Here is a 25,217-nt window from a genome sequence, read left to right as displayed (position 1 = left end):
TGGTATATATGGTCATGCCAATTCTCTTCCAGAATATGATCTGAGGAAGTGGGTCTAGCCTATGAAAGCTCATCACCTATTAAACCATTTTGTTAGTCTTTAAAGTGCTACATAGTTTTTCCTTTTCTTTTGGTATTAGTTTGTGTACTTAAAGTAGAGAATGCTTCTCCCAGAGTTTGATTTTTTTCAAAGCTCTGGGCAAGATCTCTGCTCAGTGTAGTGGGTTGGCTTCATGCAAAGCCGCTATTTGTGTAGTCATGGACAGTGCTTTCTTAAGTAACGTAGTGGCTATTTGACTGTTTAAACTGTCCACAAGCAGCCAGGATGATGTTACCACGATCGTGAACGTTGGAGACTGTACTCCTAAAAGAGGTAATGCGAAAAAGGTGCTGTTGGCTTCTCATTATCAGGCTGCTGTTTACTAGCTTCACTGTGTAATTTTCATGCTAAGTGTACTTTTATGTCCAGCTGATGGACCAGATATTTAGTAAGACTTTTAATTAATGGAAGGGCTATAACTTATGGCATCCCCTGATTATAAGTCAGGTGCAACAAAGTTTTTGAGAGTTACAAGTAATTATTTTGATGTCCCATCGAAGATGCACCTGAGGGGCTAATTTTCAGAGAATTATCAGTCAGTATTCTCGTATGTCAGGCCATGAAAGGTTTTTCAGGTTAGGTATCCAAAATCATTACTCATTTCTGATATTGTTGCTCTGTGTTTACTTTCTGTCCTTAACTGATCAAGGTCCTTCAATGAAAACTTCATTTACCTCAGAGATTCCCCAAACTGTGTGGTGTGCCTTCTCAGAAGGGCACAAAGGAACATTCAGGGCTGGGCGGCAAGGCCCACATCAGCCCCTTTGTGGGGCAGGGAAGGAGCCTCGCTCTGCCCTCAGCTTTGATACCAACAGTAGCCTCAGCTTCAGATCCTGGCTCCACTCGCAGTCCTGGCCTCGGCCCTCACTTCTGTTTCCAGTTGTGGTTAGTATCCAAGCCCTGGCTCCAGCCTGACTTTTGGCAATCACTCGTGAGTATGAGTGTGAGTGTGAGAACACGAACAGTCTCCATTACAGGTAATGAGGGACACAACAGAAATAGTTTGAAGACTATTAATCTATGTGATCCAGTTCTAAAAAAGGCTATCACCTCATTGACCAAAGAATGGGATCTTGAGCCATTTCAGGGTGTAACCTTCTGATATTAGTGAATATTTATGGAACGCAGACATACTTAGACCTTTTGCATTAAAGGAAACCATATAAGTTATAAGATATTGGAGTGCTCTCATACCAGTGCCTAAGTTACATGGGTTACTTTAGTCCATGTGACCTTTACCTAAGTACTTGCATGTTTAATATAACAGCTCTCATTAACACAGGCATTGCTTTTCGGACATAAATAGTAGTGCAACCTGAGAAGAGTGCTGTAGTACAGCTTCTAAATCATTCCCTGTAGCACAGCAGAGAAGTCAGCCTTGAAAATCTAACTTTGCAAAGCGAGTGGAAAGTCACTGAGACAGGATAGTATTCTTTCTACAGATATACCAAGAAAGTAGAAGTTTCTGTTCTGGCATTGGATTCCTTTTATTAGCATGACTGGCTGAGTCATTATTAGATTTACTGTGGTCTGATTATAAGTGAATAGTCTCTAATAGACAAAAGGATTAGCATTAGGCTGAATGTGAATTAAGACAACACAGGGGAAGTCTTGTTTCTCAACTTGGGGAAAGTTTTAACCTGCATATTCAAAAAATTTTCTTTGTGAATTGAGTTGCCTGATAGAGGATTGAAATATTTTAATGTGAGGCCTTCGGATGCATATAATGGATTTTCCATTGGTAGAAATGCTTGCCAGACTGTCCTGCAGCTGGAGTGGAATGTGTTAATTGAATGTTAATGTGAAAATAACATGGTCAATGTGAACTACTATATAATTGCTGGAGAAAGTGTTATATGCTAATTAAGCAATAGAGTTCCTGCTGGCTGCTGTATGCAAAAGAATGTAGCACAGTAAACGAATCAGTCTTTAAAGAAAGCTCGCTTTGTTCTGATTTTTCAGAGGGGTAGCTGTGTTTGGCTGCCTGTAACTGAATAAACTTAAAAAACAACAAATAGTCTTGCAGTGCCTTAAAGACTAACAAAACATGTCGATGGTATCATGAGCTTTCGTGAGCACAAGCCACTTTTTCAGATGAGTGGAATTAAGGGGTCCAGGGAATAAATAAATAGCAGAGAAAGAGAGAAGATGGGGATGGAAAGAGAAGGGAGAAAAATATTGTCATTTAAAGTGTCCATGGTAAATGAGACTGATAGTGTGGGTTCTAAATACTTAAGTTCCGATTGTGTTTCATGGGGTTTTAAGGGAGAATGCTGTCAGAGGCTTTTCAGTTCTAGAGTCTATTGAAAGGTAAGCTTGCTCTTCTCTGTGAGTGGTGTCACATTCTAGCGTAAAGGTGAAATCCATTCTACTTTCCAGTTATCAGAATTGTGTGTTTTAGCAGTGTCTAGTATCAGGTAGGTTTGTATTGTTTGCTGTAGACATGTATGGTATACATTACATTACACTGAGATGGAGTGCTGTTACAACTATGTTAGATGCAGAATTACAGACCTGTGGGTTTTGCATGGAAAACCAGAAGTAGTAGGCCACAGTTATAAACGTGCATGCACATGACCTTTCAGATGGCTGGACGACCAAATTGCAGAGTTTATTTCATTTGTACACTCAAGTGCATATATGCCGATCACAAGCCTCCTTGTCCATAGTGCAGACCTGAATATCAGACCTGATTATAGTTGATTGTTATTTTAATGAATCTTTATGCAATTTGATTAGCAAATCCTCTCATTCCTTGAAGTTAGTTTATACGGGCATGCGTGACATCTACCAGGAAAACAATCCATGACCGGGGGGGGGGGGAAGAGACTTCCTACTGCCTTCTATCCACACTGTTTTGCTTCTTCAGAGTTCCCTGAGGAAGTTACTGCTGGTGGCAGTTTGAGCTAGGCTCTGGAAACACACCTTTTGTGTAGTGGGTGGGCCGGGTTCTGGCGCAGGAACCCTAAGGCAGCAGCAGCAGACACGGTTTCTTTCTCCCAATCTCTGGCAGCTTCTCCTGGCCACTTTGCCAAATGATCCCTCCTAGTACCTTTCCTCTGATACCTGGGCAGGTCATTGCTGCTCCTCCACAGCACTCTGCCTTGCTTACAATTCTCAGCTCACACACAGTGCACCCTTTCACACTCAGATCTCCGGCTAAATGCCCTCTCTGCAGGGAGGCCTTATAAACAAGGCCCAGCAGGCCTTAATGGGCTGTAGGTGTTCTGATTAGCCTGCTGCTTCCAGCAAGCTTTGTGCCTGGGTGGTTATGCTGCGCTATACTTGGCATTGTTTAATTGGGGAAGAGAAAACTGTTCGCCCAGAGCCCAGCGTACCCTTCCCTCCATTAGTGTGTTCTGTGTGTGCTGCTGCCCTGGCCAAGTTCAGTCTGTTTGGCGCATGGCCTGCCCAGCCACCGCTGCGGGAGGGCCCTGATGTGGGGGTCCAGAGTGCTAAGTGGCACCAATAGGGTTGCCATATGGTTGAAACAAAAATACCGACCCCCCCCCCCCCAAAAAAAAGCCAGGAAAAAATTATGTTGCAGGGGAAAGGGGGGGGGGGCAGCCCAAAGTTGTTGAGGAGAAAAAAAGGCTCCAAGGACTTATTAAGCCCCCCCCAAAACAAACAAACGAACAAAAAATTAAACAGCATTAAAATAGCATGTCCCCTTTAAGTTCAGGGATAGGAACAGGGGAGCGGTTGAGCACTAAGACCCAGGGGAGGCATTGCCTCCCCTAGGTCTTTTGGCTGGCAGCCATTTTGTGCCGGCAGTCTTACGAACCATCTAAGCATGGGGGCTGGGGGTTTTGGCCGGGAGGGGGTTGGGGGGCGGGAGGCCACGTGCTGAGTGTGTAGGGTTGCCAGGTGCCCGGCATTTTCGTCTCCTGGCTGGGGAAAAATTCAGAAAATACTGGACATTTTAGGTGTCCGGTATTATCTGAATCTTTTTACCAGACAGGAGCTGAAAATACCGACTGTCCGGGTGAATACCGGACACCTGGAAACCCTAGGCATCAATGAGGTCCCAGCCACTGCTTTCCTGACCCAGCAGGAAAGTGAGATCTTGGGCATTGAGAATGATGAAGGTTTCAGCATCCTGGAGAATGTCAAGGTGCCAGCGGGGCTGCTTGGGGATGACGGGCTGGCAGCAGATGCTGTTGACGTGGTGATGAATGGAGAACTCTACCAGGAGAGCAAGGGGCTGACAGACCGCTATGCTGCTATTGCACATGTTGATCGGCTGCAGTCAGAACCAGAGTGTACCCATAAATGGAGAGGAGCAAAGGGAGTGCCTAGAAGGACCTGATGCGAACTCTCAAAAGCAAGAAGCAGAGTGGAAGGAAAGGTGATGAAGGAGATGAATGTTATACAAGGCAAGATGAATAGCGACAGAAAACAAAAGCCTAACAGGGCAGCTGAAGACGCCTTTGTGAATGATGTGGAAGAAACTTCCCAGGCACCGAGTAGAAACGTGTTTCAGCTCTGTGTCTTGAATCCCAAGCTGGCTAAGCAGGCAAAAGATGTGTCCCGCATGCGCTCAGTCCTTATTTCACTCAAGCAGGCTCCACTGGTTCGCTAAAGGAAAAGCGCAATGGAAACACTGCAAATGCAGAATCTTAATCTTACTCAGAGAAGCTGTGTTTGCAGTAATTGGATTAATTATGTTTAAATGTGGTTTTTGGACCAAACCTCGTGAAATAGCTACAGTTGATCATTGTTTGTGATTGCATGTTCTTCCTCATGTTTCCTTCCTCTGTCCCAGATGGGAGGAGAGATCCTCCAGAACTGTAGTCTCTCTGAGAGATCACTTTTAACTGTACTGATACTGATACACATTTTTTAAAAAAAATTAGTGTGCAGCAGCCATCTGGTCTTGGTCTGTCACAGAGTATAGGGGGATGAGTTAGGGAACCAGACACAATATGGCAAGATTGAGCAATATTTGTGTTTGTGTGCCAGTTATTTTACTCCCCCCTCCTGCCCTCCAAACTCCCAAATAAATCCCAGGGCTCCTTTTGCAGAACCAAGTGACATCATGCTTTCTAAGCTTGGAAGGGAAGCCTCATCTCTGCAGCTGAGCTAGCACCTAAGTAACAAGTGGCTTGTGTTTGCTAGAGTTCGGAAAAGAGTTAGTTAAACTGACCTAGCACACCTGTTAAATTATATAGTCTAGACAAAGCTGTAGTTAGACTAGTACAGCTTTGTGCATGACTATTCTTCAACTGATTGGCGTCCCGATGCACAGGATGTACAGATAAAGCTGAAGTAAAGATTTGGGTGATAAAATTGCACTGGTAAGGCCAGTACATTTTTATCTGACGCTTGAATTGTCCTCGCTGTACTTCCATAGCATCTGATACCTCAACTCCTTGTTTATTTGGATTCTGTCTGTTTGGTTCATAGCACCTTGCTTCATAGCAATCGTGGTAAAGTAGGAAGCTGAGGTAGTGACTAAGTGTGGCCAAACTTCCAATTGGTGTCTGTGAGTGCAAAACAATTCTTGGGCTTGTTTCAAGGATGACTTCTCTATTGAAAGTGTGTGGTTAGGTGGAAGTGATTTAACTTTCCTGAGGCCAAGCTCAGATCATCCTGACTCAGATCCTTCTGCTCTTCCCACTAGACAGGTTTCTAAGTAGGTTTCCTGTTCAGTTATTTGCTCCATCCAAACCTTTTTGTAGGCTCAAGCCAGAAGAGTCCATTGTAATGATCTAATCCGAATTCCTGCTTGATGCAAGCCATAGAATTTATCTTGAAGTTTTTGGATTACATAGTTTGAATCTTAAGATATGTAACACAAAGGTACCTGACTTGGATAAAATACAAAAACTTGCTAGAGTATAATGGATTTATTCAAATTCTTGTATTTGAAGGTTAAGTTGAAAACTAAGAGAATAATGGTGCAGTATAGCAATACTGAAAATACTTCAACACCAGTGACATGAAATGTAATTAAGGTTCTTCAGATTGACATGACATCAGATAACCTGAATTTCACCAAAAAAGGCCTGACTTGAAATTATTGAGCATACTCATAATGTGGTTAAAACTCTGGCTTTGTGCTCTTTGGCTGTCAAATTATTGTGTTCACTAGAAGTGAAAATGCATCCAGAAAACAACTAGTGGAGATGGACCCGGAAAAAAAAATAGCATGGAACATGGAGAGCCGGGGAGGAAAAAGCTCTTGCTCATGCTTTCACTTATATTTTGGTAGAGTATCTCTGGATATTTCAGCATTGATAAATGTCTTTTTGAAGGCATCTCTTACAGGGGTACAGACATGGTAGCAGCAAGTTAGCATAAATACCAAGATAAATAAAAGGAAACAGATGCACCGCTATTTTGATACCAAATAATGCATTCAAATACAATCACTAATTTTTATATTTTTGTATTAACAAAACTAAATTTGCTTATAAACTTAAATTACTTGTGCAAGTGCTTAGAGTCAATATGGACTTATTTTAACCACGTAAATTCTGTAAGAGCAAGTAAAGTACTTTGAGAGCATCAGCAAGATTTTAGCTTGTGTAAGATGCTTTCATTTTGCAATTGATCATATAGTCTGTTAAAATGGTTAATTATAGGAAGATTCAACTTGTCCTACACATTATTTAACAAGAAATTTTGAAAACTCTTAGGTTGGCAGATAGTGTTCATTGAATCTGAATTCCTTCTGCACATGTGGGCCAAATTCAAATTCTCTGTAAACATATGCAATGCACACCAAAGCTGGAATTAGCTCAGTTTGTCTAGTTAGAAAGTACTCCATGATTAAATTTGCTCTGAACTAGTCTGTCAGTTTTCTTGATTTCCACCAAGATAAAACCATTTCCTTTTGTCTTTTGATTTTGAAATATTGGGATCCATTCATTGTGGTTAGTCAAGGACTTGGGTTTCCCATGAGTTTATAGCAATGTTTCACTTATTCAAGTTCAGGAGCAACCCTAGACAGCTGCCGGCAGCTGGCACCCTAGGTCAAACGGGTGATCGGTACGCGATCGCCACCCCCGCCTCCAAACCCCTCAACGGCCATTTAATTTGGCGCCCTAGGCGACCGCCTAGTTCGCGCCTATGGATGGACCGCCACTGTTCATGTTGTCTTTGAATATGTCTTTTTAACTTCCTTGTTCATTTACGTCAGTGGAAGTGAAATAATTAATGTGCCTGCGTTACATTGACACAAATTGTTCCAGCCATCTTAAGTCAGTGTATTGCCTGTCTCTCAAATTCATTGGTGTTGTGCCCATTATTGCTCTGCATAGCTTCATTCATTTCTCATGCCAAGTTCTTACACGTTTTCATCACATGTGGTTCCTTTCTGGATTGTTCTGTATATTTGTGCTGCCCTAGAGCTCTGCTAGGCATGATAACTGGCTTGGCTGGAGGTGTGAGACTGAAACAAGTTATCCGCTTTTAAAAGCGCATAGTTTATATTATTCATTAATATTAATTTTGCTCGGTGCTAATTATGGACAGAAATTGATCTGTCCAATTAATAGAGATTAAGACCTTTCCTAAAAGCTTTTGTTTAATTCAAGGGTAGTCATTGAAAGCAACTGAAATATTCTTGTTCATTCTCCTACTACAGAAGGCAGTGCTGTTTTACTCGTTTCTGGTCCATCTCCCTGCCATCTTTTTGTTTGACTTCTCTGGTGCCTCTTCTCTTTCCTGTTACCCAGTTTTTTTAACACCTTCTTAAAATCCCTTCGCTGAGCTAAGAGCTGAGTTAAATTTTGCTAGTGACCCAAACTAACACTAGGCATTTCCTCTTTGTACCGAGCAAGAGGAAATTAGTACAGACTCCATCTATGTCAGTTTTGCTTTGGTGTTACTGTTACGTAGACCAGAAAAAGTTATAAATCAGCAACTCTATGTAAAACATAAAGCCCTATCATAACAAAGAAAATTGTGCCATGCAGTACTGGCAACAGTCTGTTATTCATAGGACTACAGACTCGGGATCCAGAGGTGAGTGACAGAAATGATCAAAAGGATGCAATGCAAGCCTATGAGCAAAGGCTGAAGGAACTGGGCATGTTTAGTTTGGAAAAAAGGAGATTAAGGGAGAACATGATACTTGAAAACCTGCCATAAAAGGATGGAGAAAAATCATTCTCTCTTGCCACACAGGGCTGGACAAGAGGCAATGGGTTAAAACTATAGTATGGCAGATTTCTAAATTTTCAGGAAAAACTTTCTAAGTGTAAGAATGGCAGGATAATGGAACAACTGTGTAGGGAAGACATGGAAGAGCCTTCATTGGAAGTTTTCCAAAAGAGCCTGGATAGCCATCTATTTTGGGTTATATAGAGGGAACAAATCCTGCATCTTGATCTTTGTTTGTGTTTCCTTCTTACCCTATGGTTCTACGATTCTGTGGTAATAGAGATATAAGGCTGGAAGGGATTTCAAGAGGGCATCTAGCCCATCCCCCTGTGCTGAAAGAGGAGCCAATATATCTAGCCATCTGCAACAGGTGTATTGTAAAACCTGTTCTTAAAAACTTAAAATGACGTGGGTTCTACAACTTCCCTTGAAAGACTGTTCCAGAACTTAACTATCCTTGTGGTTGAATGTTTGTTTTTTTCCAAAATATCCTTCCTAAATTTTCCTTGCTGCCGATTATATCCATTCCATCTTATCCTACTGTCCTTGTCACCACCCTCTTTAGAATAGCCCTCAGCATATTGGAGGACAGCTATTGGGCCCCTTCCTCAAGACTAAGTACCCAGGTCATATTTTCTGAACAGTTTCTCGCTTTTGGGCTCTTCTCTAGACTCTTTCTCTTGACTTTGTTCACATCTTAAAGTGTAACACCCCAAGCTCCAGCTGAGGCTAGGGATTTGAAAGTGGGCTTATCTGTTCATGTGCACGGTTACACGCAACCCTCTTCCCCCTGCACTGCTGCCTCTCTTTAACCTGGCTCCCTATGTGCACTGGCTCCTGCAGAGCCCCTTCTCCCCTACTGCAGTCCATCACATTAGTGTATGTTCAGTTTGTGATCCCCTATACTATCTAGATCCCATCACATGTTAGAATGACGGCGAAAACAGCCACATGGCACAGAGCCTCTTGTTTAGAAGGTTCAGTTGAAATTGTAAATGGTCTCAACTCAAATAGTAACAGTACTTGATCTTGGCATTTCACCATTCAGATAGTTGCTCCTAGCTTCAATCAGAATTCAGACGTAAGAAGTAAATAACTAGATTTTACTCTTAATTCCAGAGACCTGGGTTTGCACATGGGCCTCCCCTTCTGCAAAATGCACCAGGACTTAAAGCAGAAGCTCAAGAATTATTTGGCACATGACCATGAACTGAAAATGAGTTGCACAAGGCAGGGTGTGTGTTCTGTAGTCACTTGTAGAATAATTTTAAAAGGCTGAAATGGAGTGTTATAGCTTAAATGGACTTCTTAACTGTTCTTCTTGACAATTTGTAGGATTTAGTTGGAGCAGGGGAAATAAGGTCAGAAAATGCATAATAAAAACCAGAGTATAGCGGTTGGACAATATTCCTAATAGATCACTTCAGACTGCTTCAGAGTTCTGACTTGGTAGTCAAAAGGATAATTATTTATGATATGATATTATCACTGGAAATAGTTTTCTGTTGTATGAAGATTATATCCACATTCAAGACGACATTGTAGATGTTATGTAGCCCTTAATATCACTTCAGTTCTTTGCTTTGGGTCAGCTTTGCGCATTTGGTCAGGCAGACCTGTCCTTTTAACCCTGAAAAAGTAAAGGGGCCAGTTTTTCTTTTGACAACTATTAGGAACAAACCATTGCTCACATAGTGTGACCTGCTGTTAAATATTTGATGATTAGAGAAACTCAAACCAAAAAGAACCAGACATCAACATTTACTAGACCAGAAATAATTGTTGTTTTATGACATCATGTCCAGTTGGTTTTCTTTACAAAACCGATACAATATTCTCCTGGGGGGGGGGAGAGACAGTATTTTGCATATCTGAGGAATCAAGTGCACAGGAGGATTCTCTGACTGCTAGCCTATCGCTGATTTCATTGAGTGCCACAGTTCTGGAGCTAGCTGCAGGCCTATCTGGTCTCTTCAGGGTGGGGGTTCCCTTCCTCTGCCCCCCAACCTAGGCCTTTCACCCATACTTGTCTCCAGGCAGAATCTCTCCATGCTTCCACTGTTAGAGCATACATTACCCATTATATCCACCACTTATTGCAGATCTGTTTGTATTTGGACACCTGCTTGTTCCTCCCTTGGAAACCTCTGATCAATGATATTCATCAACAGGTTTCTTCAAACCAAATGTTTCTAGTCAACATTTGGAACAGAGCATTAGAGAAAATTGAAAGCAGCCTATCAGCATTTAGTTTTTTCAATAACCTCCCCTGGGGAGCACAGGGTTGGGGGCTTGAGTCTCTCCCCCCCCCCCACCCCCAGCAGCTCAAGTCCTGCCCCTCCCCTGCCCACCCTGTGAGTGACCAGACAGCTAATACAGGATAAGGGACCCTCTGAAGGTAGGGAGGTGGGATGGGTTCTGCAGTGAACTGGGGGACAGGGCATCTTTATATCTAATCTGACAATTGCCCCGTGTTCATATTCATAATAATGCACCAGTTATAAGAGGAATTTAATAATGGGAACATTTTAGGAAACAAAATATGAAGACTTTGAAATAAGGCTATATGGGCAATAGTAAATAACCCCCTCCCCCAGCTCCTTATTATAGAATATTAATTGCAAAGTATACTCAATTAAAATGTTGTATAACCGATAGCCTTTAGTGAATTCATTTATTGTGTTACTGTGTTTTAAAAGAACCCCTTTATAAAAATGAAGTGAAAATTTGAAAGTGGTGCAAGTAAGAGACAGTGAAAGCAACAGAGTGAAGAAGCAGTTAAGAGTTTAAAGTCCATAACATTATTTCTCGTAGAAAAGACTCCTCAGCCCTTAGATAGTGATCATTTCGTGGGCATAACCCACTTTGCGAGAGCTGTAGATACCATCTACGTGTTTTGTTAATCTTTAAGGTGCTACTAGACTATTTGTTGTTTTTCTAGTTACAGACTAACTCGGCTATCCCTCTGAAGCATACTGACAGTGACACTTCCAGTTCTGATGATGATAAACTTTGTATTCACAAATGACATTTAAATGCCATTGCCTCAAAATGGGGAGGTTATTGATCAACACACAGAAATGGCAACAGTAGTGATAGATGCAGAATCTACGCTCGCTTTAGGGACTGTGCAGGCACAAAATGAGGACCTCAAGAGCAAGAACTTATGACTAGCACAGGACACAGGGTAACAACAGTGGTATCAGAACCTGATATTGGACTTCTTGATAAGAACAATGTTGCTCAAATGCAGTTGTTTGTAAAAGTTAGTTGTTTTCAAATTCCAAGTAATATACTGAAAGATGCTAAAAATCATGTTTTTCCCCCACTTGTCTGCTGACAATAACTCTTCCAAAGGGAGAGCTCTACTCAAAAGACTGACTATGGTGGAGCATGTTCCATGTTTCATTTTTAACAGTAATACTTCAAATACATCAGTACAGTCTGGTCCATCTGGTTGGAGCATCAGTAGAGGTTGGAGGAAGTTGAAAGACTGAATACCTGCATATGAAACTTCTTTATGCATAAAGATAGGCGTGTTACATAGAAATCAGCTAGCAGCAGAGCAGCACTAACTGACAGTTCAAATGAAAACTTACTCCTGAGTTAAATAAACACAGAAACTGATAACTGGAAAAAAAATTCCTTGAGCACATACCGAATGTCATTCTTTTTCTTTCTGAGCAGGGATTGGCTTTGTTTGGGTCCAGTGAATATATCGGTGACCCTAGAAACAGAAACTTTCTTGGTATACTTGAGCTTCCTAGCTAGTACGACTCACTTTTATCAGGCCACGTTAAATGTGTTCATGAATCACAGGAGAGCAGAAAATGCATGCAAGTGCATTATCTGTCTACCAGAACACAAAACAAGTTTATTGAGCTGTGTGGGACATTTGTGCAAACACTAATTCTTGAAGAGATACGATATGCAAAGTACTTTTCAATTATTATTGATGCAACTCCAGACTGTTCTCGCTAAGAACAGATGATCGTAGTTGTTCGATATGTTAAAATTGGAGGAATTTCAAAGGTTTCAGTTAAAGAACGATTCATTTTGTTTGATAATTTCACGAAAAAAACGGGAAAAGAAATCACTGTTCATGTATTAAAAATTCTGGAAGGCTTCAAATTAAATTTTCAAGTCTGCATTTTCAAGCCTATGACAATGGATCCAGTATGGCTGAGAAGTACAACAGAGTATAAGCAGTCCTCCTTGAGCAAAATCTATACTGTATTTTCTCCAGTTGTGGTAATCACGCACTAAATCTTGTCGGTGTTGATTGTGCTGAATCATGCAAGGAAGGAATCACATACTTTGGAACATTCCAGAAATTGTACAACCTCTTCAGTAGCAGTCCTTGAAAGTGGGAAATTCTGAATTAGCATCTTCTGTTACCCTTCACGGCATGTCAAGAACGAGATGGTCAGCATGAATTTATGGCGTTAAACCAGTGTGACAGACTGCTGGCTAAGCCAAAGCTTTGCCACTACAGCCTGGCTGAAAAGGCCGAATGGAAGCCAGCTGAGGAAGCCCATGCCTGAAGTGCTGATGGAAGCAGCTGTGGGCCTCATTAGTCAAAGGGGAAATAGAGTGGGAGGAACCAGAGTGGGTGAGTGCGTTCCCCAGCCAGAAGGAGAAGGTAGCTGAGTTAGCTGCTGGGGAAAACCAAGCTCTGTAAATAGAAGATGGTGGGAAGTTGGCACAACTGAGTTTTCCACCAATCGTAGCCAAACATCTCAATCTGATGCAGAAAGGCACTATCAAGTCAATTTTGTTGTTTTTGTTGACTCCATTAAATCTGGTCTTACACGTCTATTTGAGTCACTGTAACAAATTTGTATCCTTTTTGAATTCCATTGGCAGCTCAGAGAACCAACTGATGAACAATTTCAACAAAGGTCCAACAATGAAATTTCAAAAGATGTGTGACAAGATCATCTTCCTGAAACTTATACATTCCTCCAGGTTTAAATCGGACAGTAAGCCAAATGAACTGCTTCAAGAAATACTCAATCTCAGGCTGTCGACTACATTTCTTAATACCACAATTGCATTACAAATTTTTGTCTGGATCAGTGGCTTCAGATGAATGCACGTTCAATGTGTTAAAACAATTAAAGAACATCATTCCACAATGGGACAAAAACATTTGAACGGGCTTGTGGTACTTAACATTAATAGTAATGTTGACATAAATTGGTTTTTTCTTTAATTGTAAATGAGCTTGAATACCACAAAGCCAGAAAAACATTCCTGAAATGAAAGGTTTTGCTCTCAGTGGAAACTCACAAATAAAGTTACATTTTTAATAGACATGCTATTGGTATAATGACTTACTTGTTAATAAATAAATGTATCGGGTGTCCCTTTTCATATATTCTTTTGGTTTTAATATGAGCCTGTGGATGAGAAGTTAAATATGTCAGGGGGCTGGGCTGGGGCCTCTAAACTTAAACGTGACCTGGGCCTCTGTCATTCTCTGAGAGGGCCTGGCTAAAACAAGTACAGTTTCATGGGTTGCATTTATGGTGAGAATCAAGACAGCTCCTTAAAATGAGACCTTTGATGTATTGACAAATTTTAAATGGCCCTACATTCCTTTTGATCAATTTCTAGTATTAAAAGCACTGTACTGTTAAATTACTTCCTGGAAAAGGGAGCTTCTCCATAGTTGTTAAAGGTCTTAAAGCCTTATTGTGGTATCTATATTTCAGTTGACTCTTTGCTTCACTTGTGACAGTGGCTAAATACAGTCGACAATGTACATTTATCAATTGAAATGTGAAGTAATGCCTTTAGACTTAAATTCCTTTTCTTACTGCTACAAAAGACTGAGAAAATTGTAAACCAATTTGACCTGGAGGTAGCAAATTGTTCCTCATGAGGAATAAATTCAGGTGTAATTTCACAAACTTGAGTTTTCTTCTGCCCATTGAAATAGATCTTGGAATTTATGTAACATCGATGGGATGAATAGAGAATTGTCTTCATTTGTTGGCTGCTGCACAGAGCGCAGGGGTCCCGCCACCGCGTCCTCCGGGGCGAGAAAAGCTGCTCCGGGTCTCCCTGGTGTGCTGGGGGGGACTCCCCAGCACAGCAGGGAGACCCGAGCAAAGCCGCACAGGCAGCGGGACCCCGCTGCCCGTGCGGCTTTGCTCCTTTGCCCCGGAGCAAAGCCGCACAGGCGGCGGGGTCCCCTCGCCTCTGCGGCTTTGCTTCTGTCTCCGTGCTGTGCACAGCTAATGCACAGCAGGGAGACAGGAGCAAAGCTGCAGAGGTGGGGGACCCTGCTGGCTTTGCTCGGGTCTCCCTGGTCTGCTGGGGGAGGAGGGGGCGCAGCTAGTGCGCCCCCCCCCCCCCAGCAGACCAGGCTTTTGTTGCGGGATGCCTGAGGTAGAGCAGCTGGGGTGCTGCCGGGTTGGTCCTGCGGGACCTACCCGGCAGCGCCCCAGCTGTTCTGTCCCAGGAGTCCAGATTCAGCCGCTGTTGAAACTGATCAGCGGCTGATTCCAGGAAGCTGGGGGCAGGGCAACTCTGCCTAGGGCTTCCTGTAGTCAGCTGCTGATCAGTTTCAGCAGCGGCTCAATCTGGAGCCAGTTCCGACTTAAATACAAATTCAACTTAAGAACAAACCTATAATCCCTATCTTGTACGGGGACTGCCTGTAAATGGAAAATTACATCTGCAAAAATAGTGCAACAAATCTCTTCGAAAAAAAGTGCTGCTGCAACAGACTGAAGGGTATCGGTTTTCTCTTCTGTAAATGAGAGCTGGGACCTCAACTTTCGGAAGAAAAGACTAAAGGACTTTGGGTAGTGGGAAGGACACACACATACGGGAGTAATAAACTGAGTTACTTGGGAGCAGGGGAGAAAGTGGTAGGAATTACACTGAGGCAAACCTTTAAGGACAGTGTTTGAAGAGATTCTTTCTAGCAACTCACAAGCATGTCTGCATTTGATAGGATCGTAGGATTGGAAGGGACCTTAGCAGGTCATCTAGCCCAGTCCTGGTACTCATGGCAGAGCTAAGTATTATCCAGACCATCCTTGACAGGTTTTTGTTTGACATGCTCTTAAAAATCTCCATTGACAGATTGTTCACTGGGCAGTTTATTCCACTGCTTTACCACCATGATAGTTAGGAATTTTTTCCTAATGTTCAACCTAAATCACCCTGGTTCAGTTTAAGGCCATTGCTCTTTGTCCTATCCTCAGAGGTTAAGGAGAAAAATTCTCAAAAAGTTAAACTTGTGGTGGAATATGGGTGGAAGAACCAAATAATTTTTGCTCCTGGGGTTCCAATAGTGGCCTTATAATACCTGAGTTTCTACCATTAGTCACTCATTAGTGAAATGTGTTACTTGACATTCTTGAGAGATTTTTGACCTTGTTAAAACTGCATGTGTATCTTGTTTCTATGTCTGCTGCTGAGTGCATTTAAAATCAAGGTAGAGCAAAGTGGCACCATTGCTATGATTTGTCCTAGCGTAATTAATATCCTGTGAACATAAGCAGAACTTTGATGATTGCAGTAAGTTGTGACTAATTCCATTCACTGCCTGTGATGTTCTTAGATTTTAATATGAGCACAGAGATCATTGTAGCACCCACTCTTGTGTGTTTGTCCCAAATTCTGTGCAAAGTGGGACAAGTAAGGTGTGTATTGAAAGCTTGTGCTTTGCTGATTCCGTTTATGCTATTTACATTCCAGTATGATTTTTGTATGTGAAGTTATGAATATTAGCTCTGTACTGGGATCTCAAGTATTTGCTTCTAGGAGATAGCAATAGGCGTCACCCACCGTATGTGAATGGTAACTTCTTGAGTGGTCCAGCGAAGGGCAACCAAAATGATTAGGGGGCTGGAGCGCGTGACCTGTGAGGAGAGACTGAGGGATTTGGGTTTGTTTAGTCTGCAGAAGAGAAGAGTGAGGGGGGATTTGATAGCAGCCTTCAATTTCCTGAAAGGAGGTTCCAAAGAGGATGGAGAGAGGCTGTTCTCAGTAGTGCCGGATGGCAGAACAAGGAGCAATGGTCTCAAGTTACAGTGGGAGAGGTCTAGGTTGGAAATTAGGAAAAACTATTTCGCTAGGAGGGTGGTGAAGTACTGGAATAGGAGGTGATGGAATCTCCATCCGTATTGGTTTTTAAGTCTCGGCTTGACAAAGCCCTGGCTGGGTTGATTTAGTTGTGATTGGTCCTGCCAAGAGCAGGGGGCTGGACTTGATGACCTTCTGAGGTCTCTTCCAGCTCTATGATTATATTGAATAGCAGAACTTGACGAACAATGAACCTTATGTGTTGCCAGTACAACTGAGAGGAATTCTGCTGCAAACTTGCAGTCAAACACGTATTCCATGTCCACTTGTCTCAAAAAGACACGGACATGTGACTTGCTCATGTGATAAACTCCCTTTTGGGGAAATACTTCCACATGGTGAGAAGAATGGAATTCCCCCCACATGGGCAAGATTATAAAAAGGTCCCTAGAACTTCCTCTATTTTTGTCTTTACTTCACTTCACTTCACTTCAGAAGCATCTTTGCTATGAACAAAGGGCCCAGAAGGATTGTTGATCCATCCTAAAAAGTATGTACTCCAGAGACTTTGGAGATAGCAGTTTATTCCATATCTGATACGAGCCTGCACCAGGAACTTTGTGATTGGTGTACATCGGGTGCCCAACCTTTTCGAACATATGGATCCCTTTTCAATCTATTAAAATTTCACGGACCTCCCCTTCTCCCCCCACTTTGGCCCATGCTGCTTCCTCAGCTCCTGCCCCCTCTATCTCCTGCCCATCCATGGAAGATATGGCACAAGGGTGAAATTTTGGGAGGCAGCAGCCATGCTCTCCGGGAAGTGGCTTGCTTTTCATCCTGTTCCCTGGATGCTAAGGAAGTGAGAGAGAGTGCTTGCATTCCATGTGTGCCTCTTATACACCCCTTACCTTCACGGAATGCCACCCTTGAAGGCAGCTCCTGCCCTGGCACTCTGACGTTAGGGCTTCCATAGCACGTTCTTTTGGGTAAGATCTAAGATACAAATTGACCTGGTAATGTGGCTGGTCCTTTGGGAGTGGAAGAACCTGTTTGGATTTGGTGAGATTGGTTTTCATAACCTCTCACCTGAGTGCGGTGCGGTATTGTTGTGGCACAGGAGAAGCTGGAGTGTCTGAGGGGATTGCCTGTGTGGCAGCGGAAGTGTTTTTTATGACTGGTTTGGTGCCTTATAGTGAAGGACCCCGGCTTCGGGCTGTGAGTACCCCTGTTTCTAAGCAATTTGCCCTGATTTGATCCCCTCAGCGGTGACCCCAGAAACCATCACATTACACTGTCTAAAAAGGCATAAGTCAGCTACAATAGGGTTATTTTTGTGTTCAGTCATTTCTTCCTTAGGCTTTGTGCACACTTGAAACTTTAAAGCGCAGCTACGGCAGCGTTTTAATGCAACAGTGTGGGCATGGCAGCAGCCCTGGGGGAAAGCTCTTCCAGCACTGGAGGTAAACCCTCTCCACGAGGGAAGCCTCTTTACGCTGGCACTTTACAGTGCTATAGTTTGTTGCACTCAGGAGGGTAGTGTTTTTTCACAGCCCTGAAGAGAAAGTTACAGCACAGTCAAGTGGCAGTGTAGACAAGCCCTTAGCTGACTCTGTTGGCTGTATCTGATCTACCACTAGCTGGGCCTTAATTTAATTGTGTGGTTAAGAGACTGGGAAATACATGCCTGGTACATGACCATCTATTGTGTTGATGTTGCAGTCTCAGCAGTTGTCTGCTGTAAGTAAGCAACTGCGGCCCACAGCAACAGTTCAGCCTTGTTCGTGCTCTTTCCTGACAGATAGAATTGAAGTAATATAGCCATGAAAAACTGGTTACTAAAGATCTCCTGTGTCAACATGCTCTGTGCTGATAATGAGCTTTCAGGGAAGGTCTGTAAATCTCACATATGAAATGATTTACTGGAAACTTGACCACTTTGAATATCTATATTCTAGAATCTTGACTCTTTCCCCCACCCCAGGTTGTTCTGGGCCATGGAAGGATCATTCAGAGACTTGAGTGACTTTATAATTTCCTCTCTTGATATGGAGAAAAAGTAGTCACTATCTGTTACCGTACAATTCCATCTAATCAAGGCTTCACTGTTCATCCTCTGTACCTTGTTTAAATAACTTGATCCTGTGCCCAACTGAGTAACTGCAGAATTATCTACATTTCATTCCAATACATCAGGGTGGCTGACCCTGAGAGAACGTGTTTCTAAACAATAGAGGTAGCAAAGGAAATGGATCAAAGTAGTTACTAAATATATGCAGTGTTTCTGTTCACCAGGAAACGGCTGACATCATAAATGGGTTTAAAAATACTCCAGTTGCAGGAGCAAATCTCATGAAACTTTCGTGTATTACACTTCCTCATCCATCTTCCTTGAAAAACAGAATATTAAATCAGTAGTTGAATTAAAGCATATACGCTTTCCTGTTTCCCTTTTGATGTAAATTCAAGTTGTTTACAGAACTAAATGTTTTCCAACTGACGTTCTGCACACGTATACATAACTGATAATCAGAGCCCTGCACGGATACAAAATGTGTATCCATATCTGCATCTACAGCCGCAAAAATGAGCAGATATCCATCTGTTTCCACATGCGTAGATGCGGATACCCATGGATATAAAGTGGATATCCGCAAATTTGCAGGGCTCTACTGAAGATGCTATAAATGTGATGTTTAGCCTTAGCTAGCAGTGATGGGGGCAAGGGAGTAAAAGGATAATACTGGAACATTTCTTCTCTTGCAAACTCTGCCACCTTAAGCTAGCATGGTATTTACCACTTGGTTTAATTCAGACTCAGAATTACTGTCTAATACAGTGTTTCTCAGCCTTTTTTTTATAAAAACAAACCCGCAAAACTAAATCATCCCAGCCAGGACTTTGTCAAGCCAGGACTTAAAAATGTCTTGGGATGCAGATTCCGCCACCTTCCTAGGTAACCCATTTCAGCACTTCACCACCCTGCTAGTAAAACAGTTTTTCCTAATATCCACCTCAAACTCCCATACTGTAACATGAGACCATTGCTCCTTGTTCTGCCATCTGTCCCTATTGATAATATGCTCTCTCTATCCTCGTTAGACCCTCCGCCCCCTTCAGGTAGTTAAAGGCTGATATCCAGTTCCCCTTCACTCTTCTCTTCTCTAGACTAAACCAGTGTTTCTCAACCTTTTTTTTTATAAAGCACCCCTTTATAATATATCTCCCTTAGTACCTGCAATTTTCAGACACACACATTTTTTTCTAGCATTGTAACACATTTGTTTAAACAACTTAATCATAACTGGTTGGTTGGATGAAATTGCCTATAGGCAATAAACTTGCCATTGTACTTATGATTGTGCAAAGAGGAGAAATTAAAAAATTAGATGAACATAAAATAAGTCCAATTTTTGTATTCATACATATACGTACATATGTATATATTTTTATATAAACATCAATGAACAGTGCCTTTTCCCTCTCCCAGAGCCAGGTACCCCTAGCCCCCTGCTCCTCCCGCAGAATGATATGTATTTACACTAAAAATGTAAGCTATCTACCAAGAGTAACTGATATGGGCATAATACTATCAGGTAAAAAATATTGCATGGACTCAACTTGGTTACCCAAAATTGCATACCTCAAACTAGCCCAGTTTGGGCATAGAAACTAGAATCCAGATATAGCGACCCGGAGCCACCTGCGGGGAAGGAGCGGAGCAGTTGGGCGCATGGAGGGGCTCTGTAGACGTGCAGGGTTTCACAGTCCCGGAGGAATTAGTTGCAGGGGATGGGCAGTGTTTTGCAGGCTATTTCTCCCTTTCTGCCGGACGGTGCTGGGTCCCTAGCCCAAACCTGTGCCTGCTGTTGCATGGAGCTGCTCAGCCCTGCTCCAGTGAGCGGCGAGGGCACCACCTGGGCGTAGTGGGCTGGCTCCGGTTGCTGGACACGGGTAAAAGAGGAGCATGGGGAGGCTGCCAGAGGTGCCGCTGGAGATGTGTGGGGCAACAGCCAGCCAGCCCCCACTCTGCCCTTCACCTCTTGGGATCCAGGCGGGGGGGCAGGATCTGGCCACTGCTCCCGGTCCCAGTCCTGTCCAGTCCAGGCACCAAACTGCAGTAGGGGCAGCAGCGGCTCCCGAGCCAGGGGCACTAGGCTTCCAGGAGGCCTTTGAAGTGCCTGCTCCCACTGCCCGGCCCCAAGGAGCAAGTGACCGCCAACGCTGGGCTCTCCATGTGGGGCTGTGCACTCCCAGGTCAGCCTGGCGCCCCCCAGCACGATGCCCACGGCAACTCTCCCCCTCCCCCGTTCCTTCCTTCGTTACGCCACTGCCGCAGAGCCAGGCACCCCAGCACCCTCCAACCCCAGAGCCTGGGTCTCACCAGCGCTGTCGTCACCACTGCAGCCACGTGCGTCTCCCTCCAGGTGCTGCAGGGCCTTGAACATTTCATTTTAAAGGCAGATGTGTTGATGGGACCCCCCCAGACTTCTCTCGTGTACCCCTAAGGCAGTGGTCACCAACCAGAAGATCGGGATCTACCAGTAGATCTTGGAGCCTCTGACAGGGGACCCTGACTGGTTTGGCCGGGAAGCTCTCAAGGGCTGGCACTTCAGTTGACCTTCCATCCACTGTCATGCTGCTCCTGCCCTCAGCCTTGGATCTGCCCATTGGGAGCCTGCTGCTTGCCGTGCAGGGAGTGGGAGAGTAGAGAGGGGGGTGGTGATGTCAGGGTGTCCCTCCTCCCCCCACTCCTGTACCCGGTCTCCACACAGAGAGAAGGGGACGGAGGGAGCTTGGCGATGCAAATCTCTGTCATTCTCACTCACTGTGTGTGTCATTCTCACACACACACACTGTCCTTCCCGCTCCTCTCCCGACCCAACACGTACATGGGGGGTTACCACCACTTTTCCTGCTTGCCAAGTGGGTTAGTTTTGGTTTGTGACTGGTCTGTGCATTGCATCACTTTCATTTCTCTCTTACACTTACATTTAATTCTTTGAGTAGTGATGTCAAAGAACGTGTCATGTCTGGAGCAATTATCCCCGTGGTAATCGTGCTCCTCAAGGTGGCCGGCATGTCCCTTCAGCCCCTGGGAAAGTCAGAGCAGGGAGTCTCCACATTCTGTCCTTGCCTACGAACACCACTCCTGCAGCTCCCCTTGTGCGGAAGGGGGTGGGATCGAGCCCACCACCCTGTGCTCCAGAGGCTGATGCCCTATCCCCGCAGTTCACTGGAGATCCCACTCCACCTCCCTACCTTCAGCAGGTCCCTTATCCTGCCTTCCTAATGCGGGAGCCAGGTGCATCCCTGGGAGAGCCTGTGTTTGTTGTCCAGCCGCTCCCAGGGTGGGCAGGACTTGAACCCCGCAGTCTGCTCTCCCCTGGGGAATGCCCTATCCCCAGTTCACTGCAGAACCCACCCCGCCTCTGTACCTTCAGAGGGTCCCTTATCCTGTGTTAGCTGTCTGCTCACTCCCAGGGTGTGCTGGGGTGGAGGCAGGACTTGAGCTGCCGAGGGAAGTGTGGGGACTCAAGCCCCGAACCCTGCACTCCCTAGGCAAATGCAGTATCCCCTAATCCACTCCAGAACCAATTCCACCTCCCTACCTTCAGGATGTCCCCTCTCACACTCTGAACCTCTTGGCCCAAGACCAGAGCCTGTATCCCAAGCCCCTATTTCAACCTGTGAATGAGATTTGGGGAGGAAGGCAGATGCAGTGAGCAGGGTGAGGTTTCGGAGAAGGGGTGGAGCAGGGGTGGGGTCTTGGAGAAGGCAGGGAAGGAAGCCAGGCAAGGGTATTTGGGTCTGAGGTAGATCTTACATTGCACTTAAATTAAAAAAGTGATCTTGTAGTTTAAAAGGTTGGAGACCACTGCCCTAAGGGTTCGCGTACCATGGGTTAAGAAACACTGGCCTAATGTTTTCTAGGTTAAATTACCATAATCCATTTTTCCTTCATTTGAAGTCATATGGCAACATCTAATGCGTCACTAACCCATGGATCTATACAAGGGATTTATATATTTTTTCCAGTCCATCACAATTACCTTTTGCAACACTCAAAAGCATGTGTGTCAGGCAAGGCAAAATAAATAGTATCATCCCAAAGAAGGGAACACTGATGTTTCCATAGAAATGGCCAGGATAAGTTGTACTGCTCTTATGATAGAGCTTCCTTTGCTTGTTATATGTTCTTTCTTATTTCACCCTTCACCTCTTCTTCTTTATTCTTTCCAAAATATAAGCTCTTCAGAACAAAGATGGCCTTACTTACATCTGCATGGTGACATCCAATATTGAGTGGTAGGGGGGAAAATAAAGGTCCAGCACTCCTAGTTTATATAACAGTATATTTATACTCCCCTATATCCCAGTGTTTGGCATATGATGTAGCAAGAATTTGATGTAGTCAAATGAGATTTTTGTAAATGGCACTCACTTCTGCTGAGTTCCCTTCATGGGGGAAATAAATATCAGTTAAAAAAGTTATCCAGTTAAACAATTAAAATTATATTCGTTAACTGTTAATGGAGGTTATTCTGGCTGGTATAGCTGGGTCCCTTCCTTTGTCTGGCATGGGGTGGCCAGATCTGGGTCGTGCTAGGATTCTGGCGTCAGGGGCTCGGTGCGGCTAGGGCTGAACTCCAGCAGTCCAGCCGTCAAGGTTGATGGTTAAAGTCCGGTTAATAATAAGTCCAGTGCTTGCCAGTTAACTGGCTAACTGTATCCTTTTACATCATTAGTCTTCATCCCATAATCCATAGCATTTTTCTATAAATTATAATAGGCAGTGGCAAACCAAATTTTATGCTTGCAATAAATTATAGCCAGTCCCATTGAAAATGGGGCCACAGGAGCTTTTCCTCTTTGTGTGAATTAGATTTAAATGGGCTGGTTAGAAGAATGGACTCTCTTTTAACTGGCTGTTTGCAATACTTCACAATGGATTTCGATCTCCATTGATGTTTCCTTGGAAACCTCCTGCAGAAATGTAGTTTACTTGGAGGAATTCAGGAGAGGGAAGGATAGGCTTGTTAAATACAGTCTTGTTTACAAGACTAATGATCCTGAGACGTGCACGATCAGGTTCAATTTCGTTTTTACAATAGAGTAACTGCTGAATAATCAGTGTAGAGCACTGGTCTCCAACCTTTTTAAGCACAAGATCATTTTTTGAATTTAAGTGCAATGTATGAGCTATGTCAAACCCAATGACCTTTGCCTGGCTTCCTTCTCCCCCTTCTCTGAGGCCCTGCCCCTGCTCACTCTGTCCTTCCTCCCTCCCCGTCCTTCCTCCGTTTCACCAGGCAGGGCCACAAGCTCTGGTCTTGAGCTAAGGGATCTGGGGTGTTATAAGGGCTCTGAGCTGAGCCTGGGGCAGCGGGTTGGGGTGCAGGAGGAGGTTCAGGGCACAGGCTTTGGGAGGGCGCTTGAGTCCAGGGGGCTCAGGGTTGGGGTAGGAGCTTGGGGTGCAGGAGGGTGTTCATGAGTGGGGCAAGGGTTTGAAGCTGGCTCCAGTTGAACACTGCTTACCTCAGGTGGCTCCTGGATGGTGGTTCACTGGGGCTAAGGCAGACTCACCCTTGCCCTACTCTTCCTTGCTTTCTCTGTACTACAAGCAGGAGGCTCCAGTGGCGGGGAGAGGATGGGAACAGCTCCAAGGCAAAGGTTAAGAGATGAGCAGCAGTCAGAGGAGAGGGAGCTGAAGTGCCAGCACTTGATAGCCTCTTGGCCAAACCAATCAGGATCACCTGTGAGGCTCCAATCCCAATCTACTGGCTGGTGACCACTGGTGTAGTGTCACCTGAGGGGTGTGTTAGGAGAAGTAAAGAGCCATTAAAAGTATTTTATGGCTCTTGTGAAATGTCCAGCCTTACTTCCCCTATCTGCATACACTGACATTATGTGGCATCTGCTAGCTTAAGGATTAAGCTTACTAGTTGAGGAAAATAAAACTGGTGCTATTGCCATGTCCTGGCAATTTAATAAACAAAACTGTGTGCTGGTTTTGTGACTTCAGCAGTTTATATTGAATTTGTATCAGTGAAAGCTCGCTGAATATAAATTTCTGCTGGGTCTATTTGACAAGTGTCTTTGATATTGATGGTTGCTGAAGACTTATTAGTTGTAAAATTGGTAGAACAACACAGATATTAATTCAGTGTTAGATGAATTGAATCAGCTACTTGCCAGATATTCTTCCAGAAACACTACTTACTGTAACTCTTGTTTTTGTTCCTCTCTTCCCCTTCCTTTTTGCTTCCTCCTCTTGTTACTTCTGCCTCTGACTGCAATTTGTTGATTATCCATCACTTCTAACTAGTCCCATGGAGTGTTTCCAGTCAATCATGCATACCTGCAAAATCTACAAATTGTACTAGACAAATAAAAGCCAAAAGTTTTGGCTTGTTTGTTGCAGGTCTTTACTACCCTCTCCTTAGCCTCATGGCTACACTAACATAAGACTTTTTGGCTTCTCTAATTACTTGAACCTTCATTTTTAAAATTATTTACCCAGTGCCTGCCTCTATAAGAGATTGAAACTATTCTTTTGCTTCTCCGGTTTTGCCGTTCTGTTGCCTCCTGCTTTTATTCACCGAAACAGTGAACACTGACAAGAGTGGTCAGCTTTCACTCTGCTTGTGGATGTTCTGAGCAGCTGCAGTACTGGGCTCTTCTTCAAATTTAAAAAGGCACTGTGTCGATTTATGCTGCGTCTGGCGTCAGCAAGACAAGCTAAAAACTCTTACACATTTCAAAGGAAGTTGAAATTTTAAAGATGCTTAAACTCACCAGAAAAAACTTTGGTTTTGCCCATATGACCTTTGCATTTTGTTAAGCTACACTGAAGTCATATTACATTTGTTCTTCAGCTTTTCACCCAGATGTTGCTAAAAAAAAATTCTAAGGTTTTGGGGCTATGCTCTCAAGCCAGCTGTGACTTTCCTCCTGTCCTTTTT

General features: G+C 43.7%; 1 protein-coding gene and 1 pseudogene across 8 annotated transcripts in view; both read left to right on the top strand.

Moving 5' to 3' along the window:
• The window catches only part of TLN2 (talin 2), a 368,094-nt gene that overhangs the window by 75,306 nt on the left and 267,571 nt on the right, over positions 1-25,217 (top strand). The gene's annotated exons all lie outside the window — the stretch shown is intronic.
• LOC142818361 (clathrin light chain A-like) lies at positions 64-4,923 on the top strand (annotated as a pseudogene).

The sequence above is a fragment of the Pelodiscus sinensis genome, chromosome 14 (genome assembly GCF_049634645.1).
Source record: "Pelodiscus sinensis isolate JC-2024 chromosome 14, ASM4963464v1, whole genome shotgun sequence".
In the NCBI taxonomy this organism is placed as follows: Eukaryota; Metazoa; Chordata; order Testudines; family Trionychidae; genus Pelodiscus; species Pelodiscus sinensis.
This window is presented reverse-complemented; position numbering and strand designations above follow the sequence as displayed.